Genomic DNA, 17,646 nt, shown 5'->3' with positions numbered 1-17,646 from the left:
CCGATGTCAACAACTACAGACCAGTATCCCTTCTTTCTTTCCTCTCCAAAACTCTTGAGCGTGCCATCCTTGGCCAGCTCTCTTGCTATCTCTCTCAGAATGACCTTCTTGATCCAAATCAGTCAGGTTTCAAGAATGGTCATTCAACTGAGACTGCTCTTCTCTGTGTCACGGAGGCTCTCCGCACTGCCAAAGCTAACTCTCTCTCCTCTGCTCTCATCCTTCTAGACCTATCTGCTGCCTTTGATACTGTGAACCATCAGATCCTCCTCTCCACCCTCTCCGAGTTGGGCATCTCCGGCGCGGCTCACTCTTGGATTGCGTCCTACCTGACAGGTCGCTCCTACCAGGTGGCATGGCAAGAATCCGTCTCCGCACCACGTGCTCTCACCACTGGTGTCCCCCAGGGCTCAGTTCTAGGCCCTCTCCTATTCTCGCTATACACCAAGTCACTTGGCTCTGTCATATCCTCACATGGTCTCTCCTATCATTGCTACGCAGACGACACACAATTAATCTTCTCCTATAGATGTACTATTGTAAAGTGGTTGTTCCACTGGATATCATAAGGTGAATGCACCAATTTGTAAGTCGCTCCGGACTCACAAGCCCTTTCTCATTCAGGAGTTCCTCCAACAGTTGTCCATTTACATCAGTCTGTGTCCCTTCCCAGAGCGTACTATGAGCATTACAATCACCCAACAACATTACCTGTCTCCTATCTTGACCATCTACATTCCCAAGGGCCACAAGGGCCATCAACTCTATTCTCTTACCCAGGTTGCAAAAGTTCCCTATTACTACACCCCCCCCCCCCCCCACACACACACACACACACACACACACACACACCTATATGGGATTCCCCGCTTTATGGAGGTAGCACACCCTTCCCCTCCCCCTGCCACCCTATCTCTACGGACAGCAACATAACCTTGTAATACAAAATCTAGAGTAAGTTTAAGCTATTTCTCCCGGAGACATATCAAATCAGGTTTGGCTGGTAACTCCTCAAGAAACGGTTTGAACTGTTGCCCATTAGCCATAAAACTTCTGGCATTCCATTGAAGGATTAACACCATAATGAAAATTAACCAATATATGATTCCTGGCTGGACTGATTCTCAATCTTATTGAGGTCATACTGTACATTTTCCCATGTCAGTCCTGTGATCCCAAGATGCCTCACTGCTTGCTCCACTATGATCTGTATCTTCTTAGTTTTTGATTGTAATTTTTCTGTGCATTTGATTGCTGCTGTCACAAATATAACAACCTTCCTTATGTCTACTACCATTCTTTGTGTTCTCCCCCATTAAGCTCCCCATATCATGCCCAACCTGCATACCGATCTGCCCTGGAATACCTGTTCTTCTAGGTGCCCTGATTGTTTCTGCGTGAACTACCTTCACTGCTTCTGCTTACGAGATTTTTCTCTCACTCCTCACCTGCTGCACTTCCACCTGTCTTTTCATCACTGAACAACCCCAATACGCCCACTACAGTTACAACACTTTAACTGTACCCCTTCTCCACATTCCCCATGTGCTCCCCCACATCTTCGCACATCTCCCTTTGCCTTTACACACTGCCGCCACAGGCCCAAACCTTTGACAGTTATAGCAACGCAATGGCTTCGGAACTTATGTCACACATAGTAACTCATATACCCAATACTAACTTTTCTGGCAGTACCAGATCATCAAAGTTTAGTAGCACTGACAACCTATCTACCTTCTTTCCTTCTTGTGTCATCTGGAGACGCTTTGCTTCAATAAGAGAGCCTCCCTTCAAGTGGTCCTTCATTTCTTTCATGTTGACAATTTCTGGAACTCCTGTAATAACTCCCTTCACCCACTGCCATCCAGTTTGATCCGGCAGGCTACTATCAACCACATGTTTACATACCTACTTGAGTTTGAGCGCCTTCTCATACTGTTTAGCATTGAAACACACCACCACCAAACTTCCATCCCAAAGAACTTTAGCAGACACAACCTCTCCTACTTTACTCTACAAATACGCATTCGGATTCACCGCTGTGACTCCACATTGTTCATTTATTTTCACCAACACCTAGAAATCCACTTCTCTCAGTACAACAATGGGAACCGAACCGAACCTCATCATTACTCTCCTCTGACAAGACCTGCAAAATGATATCTTGATAGAAAAACTGAAACTTGACTACGCTTGTGTCAGCTGTTCTTAGCTACAAATGCACCACCATAGACTTCTGCTCCTTTCCGCCTCCTATTCCTAGTGTGCGTTCCAGAGCACCTAGATTGTAACCTTGTGCTCTTCCGGAACCATTTCCCTGCTAGACTGCTAGGTTTATGGGTATTATGACTCATACTGTGGTACTCTATTACAACAAACCAAACAACTATAGTCTAAATGTATAAAACGTACTACTTCCGTTGACTAAATACCCTTACGAAAAAAGATTGCAGTCAGTGTGGAGTATAACTGCAGTATTACTGTAGTTAGAGTGTAGTATAACTGCAGTATGCTTCAAATACTGCGTCCAAATTTTTTTTTTTTACTGCAGTAATGTTGCAGTGTAACTGCAGTTACAGTGCAGTATAACTGCAGTTCACTGCGTCCAAAATACCACAGTCGACTGCAGTTACTGCACTTTTACTGCATTTTCAAAAAGGCAATATTTTTTGTAAGGGTATAAAGAAATAACTGCTGACACTGATAAAATATAAACACTACCATGCAAATATCTGAAAAAGAACATACTATCCTAAAAGAAAGGTGTTTTAGTTAAAACCTGTTATGGACAGGAGTTCCGCTAGCAGGACCCTTAGCCAACAGCCAATGGAATAGCAGGGCGCGAAATACAAAACAACAAAAATACCATAATTCAATTTTCTCAAACAATCAACTATTTTACACCATTTTAAAGATAAGACTCTCGTTAATCCAACCACATTGTCCGATTTCAAAAAGGCTTCACGGCGAAAGCAAAACATTAGATTATGTTAGGACATCAACTTGACAAGAAAACCACACAGCCATCTTCCAAGCAAGGAGAGGCATCACAAAAACCAGAAATACAGCTAAAATGAATCACTAACCTTTGACGATCTTCATCAGATGACACTCCCAGGACTCAATGTTATACAATACATGTATGTTTTGTTCGATAAAGTTCATATTTATATCCAAAAACCCCATTTTACATTGGCGCGTGATGTTCAGAAAATGTATTGCCTCCCAAAACTTCCGGTGAATGAGCACATCAATTTACAAAAATACTCATCATAAACATTGATAAACTTTACAACAGTTATTGAAAGAATTATAGATACACTTCTCCTTAATGCTACCGCTGTGTCAGATTTCAAAATAGCTTGATGGCGAAAGCACATTTTTCAATATTCTGAGTACAGAGCTCAGCCATCAAAGCAAGCTATACAGTTACCCACCAAGTTCTGGAGTCAACTAAACTCAGGAAAAGTATTATAAATCTTCACTTACCTTTGCTGAGCTTCGTCGGAATGCACTCCCAGGACTCCCACTTCCACAAGAAATGTTATTTTTGTTTGAAAAACTCCATATTTATGTCCAAATACCTCCTTTTGTTTGCGCATTCAGATCACTATCCAAAGGCAAAATGCGCGAGCGTAAAACCAGAGACAAAAAGTCAAAATGTTCCATTACCGTTTGTAGAAACATGTCAAACGATGTTTACAATCAATCCTTAGGGTCTTTTTAATATAAATCTTCGATAATATTCCAACCGGACAATAGCGTATTCATTACAGAGGAAAAAGAAGGAGAGGCGTGCCTGTGTGCTTGCGCAGTAAACAACTCACTGCTCCCAGGCAGTCCACTGATTGATTGAGCTCCTATTCTCTGCCCAGTAACAGTAGAAGCATAAAACAAGGTTCTAAAGACTGTTGACATCTAGTGGAAGCCTTAGGAAGTGCAATATGACCCCACAGACACTGTAGTTTGAATAGGGATTAGAAAGAAAAACTACAACCCTCAGATTTCCCACTTCCTGGTTTGATTATTCTCAGGTTTTTGCCTGCCATATGAGTTCTGTTATACTCACAGACATCATTCAAACAGTTTTAGAAACTTCAGTGTTTTCTATCCAAATCTCCCGAGTAGCAGGCAGTTTACTCTGGGCACGCTTTTCACCCGAACGTGAAAATACTGCCCCCTATCCCGAACAGGTTTTAAACCATGGGTGTTACTCAATATGTATACAACCATGCTCCACACTCTCATGCTCCGAGTGCATCCTTCTCTTGAGTAAGTTCTTGTGAGGATTAGTGTGGAGAATGCATAAAACTATGAAATTAAGCCTAGGCAACCGTACCACCATGTGGCTGTTGCCTACCATTGAACGTCTAACTGACATGACATGATACCAACGCCTTACTAACGTCTACGTGACGCCTGCGTGTACTAACATGTCGTCATACCAACGCCTACGTGTTAATGAAAGTCATAAGGTGCATAGTTTATATTTATATTAATTAAATCTCAACCATAAGTGTTAGAAATGTACAGTTTTCCCATGCAAGCCGACATTCCAAAGTAGCCCCCTTGAGCTATTGTGTATTTACTGCTATTGCTAATTGCCTAGAAAATATTATTTCCAATCTATAGGTAGTCCCAGGGTAGGGACGTCCCAAGGAATCCGGATAGCAGTGACCGTTCATAGAGTGAGAGACGGGCACGGTATTTGAGAGCTCGGCGGCAACACGGACATTCAGTTGTTCGTTTTTTTTTACTAGCGGCAGATGCAATTTTCGAGAGTGTCTGCCCCAGATAGTCTGTAAGGAAACTATGAAAAGAATGACCAATATGTCCTTGATCCAATTCAGTAGTAGGTAGGCTATATTTACGTTGTGATATCGTTAGGAAATATTTAGGCCTACTGTGTTGATAAGGCAAATTTGATTTATTTGAAAATAATTACTTTTTGTTGATAAGATATTGTCAAAAGCACGTAGGCAATGTTATTTACTGTGTCGATAGGAGAGTAGGCTAGTGTACAATAATAACGTAATTTGATGTGCTAGTATTATTTATTTGATGGATTAATTAAATTGTAAATGAAAATATACACACGTAGTGCTATAGGATATATACATATTTTACATTGTAATACACTATCTCTACATGCCATTGTGTGCTGGAGCTATGGGTTTATTTTTCCATTGTCACTAGGCCTACACATTCGCACTCGAACTGAATTGTAATGGGGGATGCATAACTACTTTTCACCGAAGAAGGGAACGAGGTACAACATGCAACTTCGATCAAAGACCTTAAAATCATGCCTGACAAGACCAACAAAATCATAACGGTGTCCTAATATAGTGTGGATACAGGAGTAGCCTATTCTACAATAATGTAACTGTATGTGCTTGTATCATTTATCTAATTGATAAGTGAAATTGGAAATGTGGATGGGTACGCTACTTAATTTAATGATTACGGATACAGGAGTAACCTATAGTACAAGGTAGATACAGGAGTAACCTATAGTCTACAATAATAATGTCATTGAATGTGCTATAGTATAATTTATTTAATTGATGAATGAAATTGTAAATGGGGATGGGTAGGCTACTTCATTCAGAGAATACTGTATGTCTTGCTATCTCTGCGACTATGTTAATGAAGGCTTTTCAGCTGTTGAACTATGGCAAGGTCTAACTTATTTCTAAATCTATCTTTCTTTTAGTCAAGAAGCGATGAGCCAGAGCAACCAATCAGCGTCACTGTAGCTGTTCTACCCACCACCCACACTGCTCTCCCTCCACAAGCAACCACATCCTCTTCTCCTGTTCAACTAATTTGCCGCCACACTGAAAAGGACTGTACATACCTCTGTGCCCATCTCATTGCAACATGATCCATCCAAGGCTAAAGCTGGACACCTAAAATGTGAAAAATGTAAACAAGATGCTACAGTATTGTGTGTGTCTGTGTGTGTCTGTGTATGGATGGAGTTCCAAGAAAAGACACGAGAAGACGGCAAAGGAGATAGTGATGAGAGTGAGAGCATACAGTATGAAAATAAAGACTCCTTGGGATCTAAAATGTGGGGTGCCCTCTTGTGTCTCCTTTTTGTCCGTTTGAGGATACTACAGTCACCCCTGGTGGAGGTTCTTGGAACACTACTATTTAAGTCTGAGCAGAGGTTGACGAAAACCTTCGAAGGTGGTGGTGCTATGTTGCGTGTCATCTTGAATACCAGGCAGATGTTTGAGTACAGAATGAAATGGTGTATACTTAACAGGCTAAACTTGTTGAGTACACTTTTTGAGAAAGGGGTTCTCCTACGTTCATAAGGAGTTCTCCTATGGCGACAGCAGAATAACCCTCTCAGACGAGGAGACTGTGAGATGAAGGTAGTCATTGAAACACAAGGGGAAGATGGAGTGCAGGCCAGGGGAAGCTCGGGCAGGTTGCAGGAAACCAGGTGCGGAGGCTGAGGCTGGAATGAGAGGGGTTGGGACAGGGTAAGCAGGTCCGGAGGGGAATCCAAGGGAGCAGTAAAGTGGGGAATCCAGGACAGAGTAGTAGGATGAGGAGCCGTGGGACTGGAGACAGGGACCAGAGTCAGAGTGGGCAGAATGAGCAGAGATTACGATCTGGCAGTGTGGAAGTGGCAGGACTGAGTATTTGTAGAGGTCTAGATTATGGAACAGGTTGCAGCTGGTGGGGATCTGCTCTGACTCCAGCACACCTGTCTCCGCCCACACAATCACAGAGAGAGAGGGAGAAGGAGAGGGAGCGAGCACTGGGGGAGTGGCAGCAAGGAGACACAGGATGAGCAGTAGAGGGTGTTGCAGGAGCAGATGAAACAGCTAGGGAAGCTGTGACATCAATGGAGTGCGTTAGTGAGATCGTGAGGTCTTGGAGATTTCTTCTTCAATCTTGGAGAATGACTACTACTGAAAACTAATGTTTTTCTGTCTCATCATTTTACCCTATTAATTCAGGTATGTAATGTGCAAAAGTGGAATTTTACTCAAAATATTGAGATAACATGGTTAATTACATAGTGCATGAGTTTGGTGATGTTTGACGGCAATTGAAGGGAGTTTTAACCGAGTGAAAAACTATTTGGTATTTTCCCCATTGTAAGTAATGGAGTTAGGCTAGGTTGCTAATAGTTTACATGTAAGAGAAGGGATTTGTATTTGTATTTATTATGGATCCCCATTAGCTTCTGCCAAAGCAGCCGCTACTCTTCCTGGGGTAAGAGAAGGGATTAAGATGGCGTCCAAACTTTCTGTACTTTTTTTCAACAACGTTTTAGATCCAACTTGTTTTATTTTCTATGAACAAAGGCTCAGTTTACCTTAGGTAATATATGTACATTTGTGATGTCATGATAAAATGTGTTAGTGTTAGTATTGGTACGAAAATAGCGTTTAACTGTTCGCTAGATTTATGTTAACCAAATTTAGCTTGGCTAAGTGCTAGTTATCTCTAGTCTAGTTGATTTTAGTCAATGTCAGCTTACATGTTAGTGGTTCATAATGTAATGGTTGTAGCATTGTTTCACATACAGTAGTTGCTCAACTAAAAGTTTTGCTATTATGCTGCTGGATTTAGAGGTAATTTGTGGTTTAGTACGGTAGCCTGCATCACTACTTCATTGCTCCAGACCAGCGCAAGGGGGAGTTAGAGCACTGGTTATGCTTTTGGGTCCCAAGGCGCTACTCTGTCTCTAACTGACACTTATTTGTTACTACTTGTCAGTATTACTTGTTAAAACTGTTGTTACACTAAGGTTTTTAATCTAAGAGAAACTTAGACTACAATTAGGGTGTGGAAATGTTAGGATTATTTTGCTCCAATCACATTGTACAGTGCCCGAGTGGCGCAGCTACAGATGCTGGTTCAATACCTGTGCCGACCGGGAGACCCATGAGGTGATGGTAGGCTTTTGATTTCTCTCCCTCTAAAAACAGAAATAAAGAAAAGAAGAAAACAGAAACACCTCTCTGACATAGGGTCCAGCATATCTCTTGATGATTTCTTCCTCAAAGAAATCTCGAGCCATAATACCTGAAAAAGAAGGCAACAGTGATTTATTTAAGCATTATTTTTAGCATTATTAGGCCTACTTTACAGTATTGTCGCCTACTGTACCTCTTCCTTTTCCTGTGCTTCGCGTTCGGCATAGCACAGGCATCTGATGATAGTGTTTGCGAATAGTACTCTCTGTGACCAAAATCCACAAGTCTACCAGTATTTTTGAAATGTCTCCAGTAGTTTTTCCGTTCCTCCTGAAAGCCCTAATCTGCTCACTTAAATAAATAAAGATCCTGGTCATGGTGCTACAGTATGTTGTTACAGCATAATCAAAGTGAGGCCAATCGGCGATCTGCTGTATACTTATGGCCTATTGTAAGCAATTGTGGTTTAATCCAGCAGAAAAGACAGAATAAATAATACAACAAATATTGTGGTTAAACTCAAATATCCTAATTGATAAAAACATTTATCAATTGGAACTTTTAACATGTGGAAGGGAGAAAAGCATTATTATTATTATGTATCACATCCGACCGTGATTGGGAGTCCCATAGGGCGGCACACAATTGGCCCAGCGTTTCTCTCCCTCTAAAAACAGAAATACATGTCTTGGCCTTTACAAATATTATTTTGTTCTTGATTCAGATTACAATCGCTTACTTTCGTTTTTTTTTTAAACAAAATAATCGCAATAATCTCCAAAATATCGTTGGCATTGAGGAGTACACCACACCAGCCATTGACTTCATCAATAAGTGCATCGATGACGTCGTCCCCACAGTGACTGTACGTACATACCCCAACCAGAAGCCATGGATTACAGGCAACATCCGCACTAAGCTAAAGGCTAGAGCTGCCGCTTTCAAGGAGCGGGACTCTAACCCGGAAGCTTATAAGAAATCCTACTATGCCCTCCGACAAACCATCAAACAGGCAAAGTGTCAGTACAGGACTAAGATCGAATCATACTACACTGGCTCTGATGCTCGTCGGATGTGGCAGGGCTTGCAAACTATTACAGACTACAAAGGGAAGCACAACCGAGAGCGGCCCAGTGACACGAGCCTACCAGACGAGCTAAACTTCTTCAAATCTCGTTTCGAGGCAAATAATACTGAAACATGCATGAGAGCACCAGCTGTTCCGGACGACTGTGTGATCACGCTCTCCACAGCCGATGTGAGTAAGACAGGTCAACAGACATATTACCAGGACGTGTACTGCGAGCATGCACTGACCAACTGGCAAGTGTCTTCACTGACATTTTCAGCCTCTCCCTGTCCGAGTCTGTAATACAAACATGTTTTAAGCAGACCACCATAGTACCTGTACCCAAGAACACTAAGGTAACCTGCCTAAATGACTACCGACCCGTAGCACTCACGTCTGTAGCCATAAAGTGCTTTGAAAGGCTGGTCATGGCTCACATCAATACAATTATACCAGAAACCCTAGAGCCATCTCTGTTGCACTCCACACTGCCCTTTCCCACCTGGACAAAAGGAACACCTATGTCAGAATGCTATTCATTGACTACAGCTCAGCGTTCAACACCATATTGCTCTCAAAGCTCATCAATAAGCTAAGGACCCTGGGACTAAACACCTCCCTCTGCAACTGGATCCGGGACTTTCTGACGGGTCGCCCCCAGGTGGTAAGGGTAGGTAACAACGCATCCTCCACGCTGATCCTCAACATGAGGGCCCCTCAGTGGTGCGTGCTTAGTCCCCTCCTGTACTCCCTGTTCACTCATGACTGTATGGCCAGCACGACTCCAACACCATCATTAAGTTTGCCGATGACATAACAGTCATAGGCCTGATCACCGACAACGACGAGACAGCCTATAGGGAGGAGGTCCGAGACCTAGCCGTGTGGTGCCAGGACAACAACCTCTCCCTCCATGTGATCAAGACAAATGAGATGATTGTGGACTACAGGAAAAGGAGGACCGAGCATGCCCCCATTCTCATCGATGGGGCTGTAGTGGAGCAGGTTGAGAGCTTCAAGTTCCTTGGTGTCCACATCACCGACAAACTAACATGGTCGAAGCACACCAAGACAGTTGTGAAGAGGGCATGACAAAACCTATTCCCCCTCAGGAGACTGAAAAGGTTCTACAGCTGCACCATCGAGAGCATCCTGACAACTGCTCGGCCTCTGACCGCAAGGCGCTACAGAGGGTAGTGCGTATGGCCCAGTACATCACCGGGGCCAAGCTTCCTGCCGTCCAGGACCTTTATACCAGGCGGTGTCAGAGCCCTAAAATGTGTCAAAGACTCCAGCCACCCTAGTCATAGACTGTTCTCTCTGCTACCACACAGTAAGTGGTACCGGAGCGCCAAGTCTAGGTCCAAGAGGCTTCTTAACAGCTTCTACCTCCAAGTCATCTAATCAAATGGCTACCCAGACTATTTGTATTGCCCCCACCCCTCTATTACGCCGCTGCTACTCTCTGTTATCTATGCATAGTCACTTTAATAACTCCACATACATGTACATATTACCTCGACTAACTGGTGCCCCCTGTATATAGTTGACTCTGTATCCGGTACCCCCTGTATTAGTCTCGTCATTTATTTTACTGCTGCTCTTTAACTATTTCTTATTCTTATTCATATTTTTTAAACTGCATTGTTGGTTAGGGGCTTGTAAGTAAGCAGTTCACTGTAAGGTTGTTGTATTCGGTGCATGTGATACAATTTGATTTGATATGTTGCTTATCCGGATGTTGTTTTCCAATATTTAGCAACACTTTGCATTTTATTGTGCAAAAAAACATGTACCGGTAGTTACTAAGTATGTTATAAGTACTTTGGTTGCATTAATTAACTTTTAGCTGTTACATGTAATTAAGATATTTCTCCCAAATGGGTTAAAATCCCTTGTTACTATGCAGCATTGAGGCAACTCCATTTAATAGATATGAGATTAAGTTCATGCTGTTACTGAGTCATCCTGATGTGGGACAGGAAAGCTTTCATATGCCACTTGGAATTAAACGTACTGTTGTTTAATCAGGCTTATGGTGTTATCCTATAGACCTAGCAGATATTTGACAAACCACCTGACCTTCCATTGGAACAGTAGAATGTACTAGTAGAACACAGAATGTACACTATGAGGAACTGTCATGTAAGGATTGGACCAAGGCGCAGCGGGTAAAGTGCTCATCTTCTTAATTTATTTAAAGATAACACTTGAACAAAATAAACAATGACAATACCAAATAACCCCTTTTACTGGTCAGGACGTGACAGGAACAGCGATACTTCAAGGATCGCGCCCATTAAATCTGCTATATTCTGGCCTCTGGTGTTTGACAAACTCCACCTTTCGTCCTCTGTGGAAACGGGAAATACTCTTTTCACAGCACTTCGATTCCGAAGTGAATTTTTCGTATCAGATTAGGAGAATTTACACAGCATGTTAGGAGAATTAACGTACAAGATTAGGAGACTGAGGTTAAGGTAAGGTAAAAAGTTAGGGTTAGCAAAAATGCTCTCATAACCTGCTACAAAAATAACTTCGTCAAAATGCCTTGAAAAGAGTGTGTCCCTTGTGGAACCAGAATCAGTCAGTCTGTGGTCCTCTGGGTTGCACAGTGAGCCACATCACACACAGACTGAATTCAATATTACCAATGCAGTTTCTGAAATTTTTAGGAAACGCTGTTCCAATGTGTAATGATGGTGCTGAATGTGAACCCGTCGCTGTGTTCCAAGTCGTTGCACCAATGGAGGCTAATACGGAACCCAAACCGGCTGCACGCATGCGCCATCGTGCGCTATCGTGCATACATTTATTTTGTCCCCCTACACCAAACGTGATCACGACACGTAGGTTAAAATATCAAAACAAACTCTGAACCAATGACATTAATTTGGGGACAGGTCGAAAAGCATTAAACATGTATGGCAATTTAGCTAGTTAGCTTGCACTTGGTAGATAATTTGTTCTATTTAGCTAGCTTGCTGTTGCTAGCTAATTTGTCCTGGGATATAAACATGGAGTTGTTATTTTACCTGAAATGCACAAGGTCCTCTACTCCGACAATTAATCCACACATAAAACTGCCAACTGAATCGTTTCTAGTCATCTCTCCTCCTTCCGGGCTTTTTCATCTTTGAACTTATGGTGATTGGCATCTACACTTTCATAGTATTACCACGACGACCGGCAAAACATTTCGTCTTTCAATCACCCACGTGGGTATAACCAATGAGGAGATGGGAGAGGCAGGACTTGCAGCGCGATCTGCGTCAGAAATAGGAATGACTTTGTCAAGGTGTGCGCTACTGGTGAAGAAGTCAGGTGCAGGAGAGCAGAGAGTTGTGAATAGGCGCACACTTTATTTAGGCAGAGGCAATAAAACAGACAGACGCCACTGCGTCAAAACCTCCAGCCAAAGGTAAAAGTGCAAGGTGCGAAACAGTCACAAAAATGATTAAATGTTTTCCAATAACATCCTTCGTGGAAAAACCACGGAAATAACTGGGAAAAACCCAGCCTGGTGCGTACACACGAAACACGTAACAAATTTCACAAAGACATGGGGGGGAACAGAGGAATAAATACATGCAGTGTGATTGGAAATGTAAACCAGGTGTGTAGGGAACAAGACAAAACAAATGGAACAATGAAAAATGGAGCGGCGATGGCTAGAAAGCCGGTGACGTCGACCGCCGAACGCAGCCCGAACAAAGAGAGGAGCCGACTTCGGCGGGAGTCGTGACAGACTTCTATTTTAGCCCTTGGCATCGCAGACGCTCGTTGGCACGCGTGAGCAGTGTGGGTGCAATAATTCAATAACATGGATTTCAACATTTATTTTGCGACGCTCGCGCACACGACGTCTGGTCTGGTCATTTACATTTACATTTAAGTCATTTAGCAGACGCTCTTATCCAGAGCGATTTGCAAATTGGTGCATTCACCTTATGATATCCAGGGAACAGCCACTTTACAATAGTGCATCTAAATCTTTTAGGGGGGGGGGGGGGTTAGAAGGATTACTTTATCCTATCCTAGGTATTCCTTAAAGAGGTGGGGTTTCAGGTGTCTCCGGAAGGTGGTGATTGACTCCGCCGTCCTGGCGTCGTGAGGGAGCTTGTTCCACCATAGGGGTGCCAGAGCAGCGAACAGTTTTGACTGGGCTGAGCGGGAACTGTGCTTCCTCAGAGGTAGGGGGGCCAGCAGGCCAGCGGTGGATGAGCGCAGTGCCCTCGTTTGGGTGTAGGGACTGATCAGAGCCTGAAGGTACGGAGGTGCTGTTCCCCTCACGGCTCCGTAGGCAAGCACCATGGTCTTGTAGCGGATGCGAGCTTCAACTGGAAGCCAGTGGAGAGAGCGGAGGAGCAGGGTGACGTGAGAGAACTTGGGAAGGTTGAACACCAGACGGGCTGCGGCGTTCTGGATGAGTTGTAGGGGTTTAATGGCACAGGCAGGGAGCCCAGCCAACAGCAAGTTGCAGTAATCCAGACGGGAGATGACAAGTGCCTGGATTAGGACCTGCCCCGCTTCCTGTGTGAGGCAGGGTCGTATTCTGCGAATGTTGTAGAGCATGAACCTACAGGATCGGGTCACCGCCTTGATGTTAGTGGAGAACGACAGGGTGTTGTCCAGGGTCACGCAAAGGTTCTTAGCACTCTGGGAGGAGGACACAATGGAGTTGTCAACCGTGATGGCGAGATCATGGAACGGGCAGTCCTTCCCCGGGAGGAAAAGCAGCTCCGTCTTGCCGAGGTTCAGCTTGAGGTGGTGATCCGTCATCCACACTGATATGTCTGCCAGACATGCAGAGATGCGATTCGCCACCTGGTTATCAGAAGGGGGAAAGGAGAAGGTTAATTGAGTGTCGTCTGCATAGCAATGATAGGAGAGACCATGTGAGGATATGACAGAGCCAAGTGACTTGGTGTATAGCGAGAATAGGAGAGGGCCTAGAACAGAGCCCTGGGGGACACCAGTGGTGAGAGCACGTGGTGCGGAGACGGATTCTCGCCACGCCACCTGGTAGGAGCGACCTGTCAGGTAGGACGCAATCCAAGCGTGGCCGCGCCGGAGATGCCCAACTCGGAGAGGGTGGAGAGGAGGATCTGATGGTTCACAGTATCAAAGGCAGCAGATAGGTCTAGAAGGATGAGAGCAGAGGAGAGAGAGTTAGCTTTAGCAGTGCGGAGAGCCTCCGTGACACAGAGAAGAGCAGTCTCAGTTGAGTGAGATAGCAAGAGAGCTGGCCAAGGACGGCACGTTCAAGAGTTTTGGAGAGAAAAGAAAGAAGGGATACTGGTCTGTAGTTGTTGACATCGGAGGGATCGAGTGTAGGTTTTTTCAGAAGGGGTGCAACTCTCGCTCTCTTGAAGACGGAAGGGACGTAGCCAGCGGTCAAGGATGAGTTGATGAGCGAGGTGAGGTAAGGGAGAAGGTCTCCGGAAATGGTCTGGTGAAGAGAGGAGGGGATAGGGTCAAGCGGGCAGGTTGTTGGGCGGCCAGCCGTCACAAGACGCGAGATTTCATCTGGAGAGAGAGGGGAGAAAGAGGTCAAAGCACAGGGTAGGGCAGTGTGAGCAGGACCAGCGGTGTCGTTTGACTTAACAAACGAGGATCGGATGTCGTCGACCTTCTTTTCAAAATGGTTGACGAAGTCATCCGCAGAGGGGGGGGAGGGGGGAGGGGGAGGAGGATTCAGGAGGGAGGAGAAGGTGGCAAAGAGCTTCCTAGGGTTAGAGTGGTAGAAAGTGGCTTTAGCAGCAGAAACAGAAGAGGAAAATGTAGAGAGGAGGGAGTGAAAGGATGCCAAGTCCGCAGGGAGGCGAGTTTTCCTCCATTTCCGCTCGGCTGCCCTGTTCTGTGAGCTCGCAATGAGTCGTCGAGCCACGGAGCAGGAGGGGAGGACCGAGCCGGCCTGGAGGATAGAGGACATAGAGAGTCAAAGGATGCAGAAAGGGAGGAGAGGAGGGTTGAGGAGGCAGAATCAGGAGATAGGTTGGAGAAGGTTTGAGCAGAGGGAAGAGATGATAGGATGGAAGAGGAGAGAGTAGCGGGAGAGAGAGAGTGAAGGTTGCGACGGCGCAATACCATCTGAGTAGGGGCAGAGTGAGAAGTGTTGGAGGAGAGCGAGAGGGAAAAGGATACAAGGTAGTGGTCGGAGACTTGGAGGGGAGTTGCAATGAGATTAGTGGAAGAACAGCATCTAGTAAAGATGAGGTCAAGCGTATTGCCTGCCTTGTGAGTAGGGGGGGAAGGTGAGAGGGTGAGGTCAAAAGAGGAGAGGAGTGGAAAGAAGGAGGCAGAGAGGAATGAGTCAAAGGTAGACGTGGGGAGGTTAAAGTCACCCAGAACTGTGAGAGGTGAGCCATCCTCAGGAAAGGAACTTATCAAGGCGTCAAGCTCATTGATGAACTCTCCAAGGGAACCTGGAGGGCGATAAATGATAAGGATGTTAAGCTTGAAAGGGCTGGTAACTGTGACAGCATGGAATTCAATGGAGGCGATAGACAGATGGGTCAGAGGAGAAAGAGAGAAAGTCCACTTGGGAGAGATGAGGATTCCAGTGCCACCACCCCGCTGGCCAGATGCTCTCGGGGTATGCGAGAACACGTGGGCAGACGAGGAGAGAGCAGTAGGAGTAGCAGTGTTATCTGTGGTAATCCATGTTTCCGTCAGCGCCAAGAAGTCGAGGGACTGGAGGGTAGCATAGGCTGAGATGAACTCTGCCTTGTTGGCCGCAGACCGGCAGTTCCAGAGGCTGCCGGAGACCTGGAACTCCACGTGGGTCGTGCGCGCTGGGACCACCAGGTTAGAGTGGCAGCGGCCACGCGGTGTGAAGCATTTGTATGGCCTGTGCAGAGGGGAGAGAACAGGGATAGACAGACACATAGTTGACAGGCTACAGAAGAGGCTACGCTAATGCAAAGGAGATTGGAATGACAAGTGGACTACACGTCTCGAATGTTCAGAAAGTTAAGCTTACATTGCAAAAACCTTAGACTAAAATGACTAAAATGATACAGTACTGCTGGCTGGTGAAGTAGGCCAGCTAGCAGTGGCTGCGTTGTTGACTTTGTTTGAAAGTGTAGCTGGCTATGTAACCTCGATAGTTTCAGTACTCCACCTTTATCATGGTACAAAGGCAACTATGTAGCTAGCTAACATAACACTAATCAAGACGTTCCTTTGTAATGTATTTCGTTTCTACAATGCTGCTCGTCGGTAATAGTTGGCTATGTTTGGAAAGTGGCGTCGCGGGGGACGAAAATTGCTGGCTAGCTAACCTCGATAATTACTCTAAACTACACAATTATCAAACTATGACAAAGACAACTATGTAGCTAGCTAACACTAGACTAATCAAATCGTTCCGTTGTAATGTATTAGTTTCTACAGTGCTGCTAGTCGATAGAAGTTGGCTAGCTAGCAGTGTTGACTAAGTTTTGGAGAACGACGTCACGGAGGACGAAAATAGCTGGCTAGCTAACCTCGATAATTACTCTAAACTACACAATTATCTTAGATACAAAGACAGCAAAGACAACTATGTAGCTAGCTAACACTACACTAATCAAATCGTTCCGTTGTAATGTATTAGTTTCTACAGTGCTGCTAGTCGGTAGAAGTTAGCTAGCTAGCAGTGTTGACTAGGTTTTGGAGAACGGCGTCACGGAGGACGAAAATAGCTGGCTAGCTAACCTCGTTAATTACCCTAAACTACACAATTATCTTTGATACAAAGACAGCTTTGTAGCTAGCTAAAAAATTGCTCAGATCAAACAAATCAAACCGTTTGTTAGGGTTGAACTGGCTATTTGTATACATAGCTTCCCCGGTATATTATATAAGTTATGTTACAATGCTAAGTACATAAACTACGAGTAAATCAACTGTTGAAGACAAGAAGAACTACAACCGGCAACAGGAAGTGCGTCACGACGCTGGGATCAGCCTGCACGCCGACGACAGGAGGAGCAAGTTTAAACCACGCTCCTCCTCCCTCTGACAGGCCAGCATTGAGCGGGAACTAACTCTGTCAGAGAATAAAAGAGAGAACAAAGGAGGTGTCGCTCTCTTCTCTGTTTTGCCCTGCGAGGTAAAACAGCGAGACCGTATATATACGAACCACACATATACCACGCACGTGTTTGCATTAATTAAAGTACAGCTAAATCAGAAGTTACTATGTGCTGACTATTTTGTTCTGTTACCAGAAACGAACTGTCGCAACATTTACACGTTGTAATGTAATGAAATGTAATATTACCTGCGGATTGAAGTGCAGCACGACTACTCGCTCCAAACCTGGAAGCATTTGACATGTTCAGCTTGTAAGGCTGAACATGGCCAAACCAAACCAGCACATCATGTTCCACACCAGTATCATGGGGGGAGGGATGGGTGAAGGAAGCGAAGGAGAGCAGAGTTAGAAATTAAATTCGAAAGAGGGAGACAATTAAGTAATGAATGGTGACGATGATGATGCAACATTGAGCATTCAGAGAGTTTAGAACTGGCTACAGTAAATCTATAATAGGACGTATTTTGAATAGCTTTGCTGCCAGTAGTCTTCTGTACATCTTGTCATAATCATATTGTATGTATTGTATATAGTAGTTCTAGTAATTC

The sequence above is a fragment of the Salmo salar genome, chromosome 23 (genome assembly GCF_965601325.2).
Source record: "Salmo salar chromosome 23, fSalSal1, whole genome shotgun sequence".
NCBI classification, from domain to species: domain Eukaryota; kingdom Metazoa; phylum Chordata; class Actinopteri; order Salmoniformes; family Salmonidae; genus Salmo; species Salmo salar.
Note: the sequence above shows the minus strand (reverse complement) of the source record.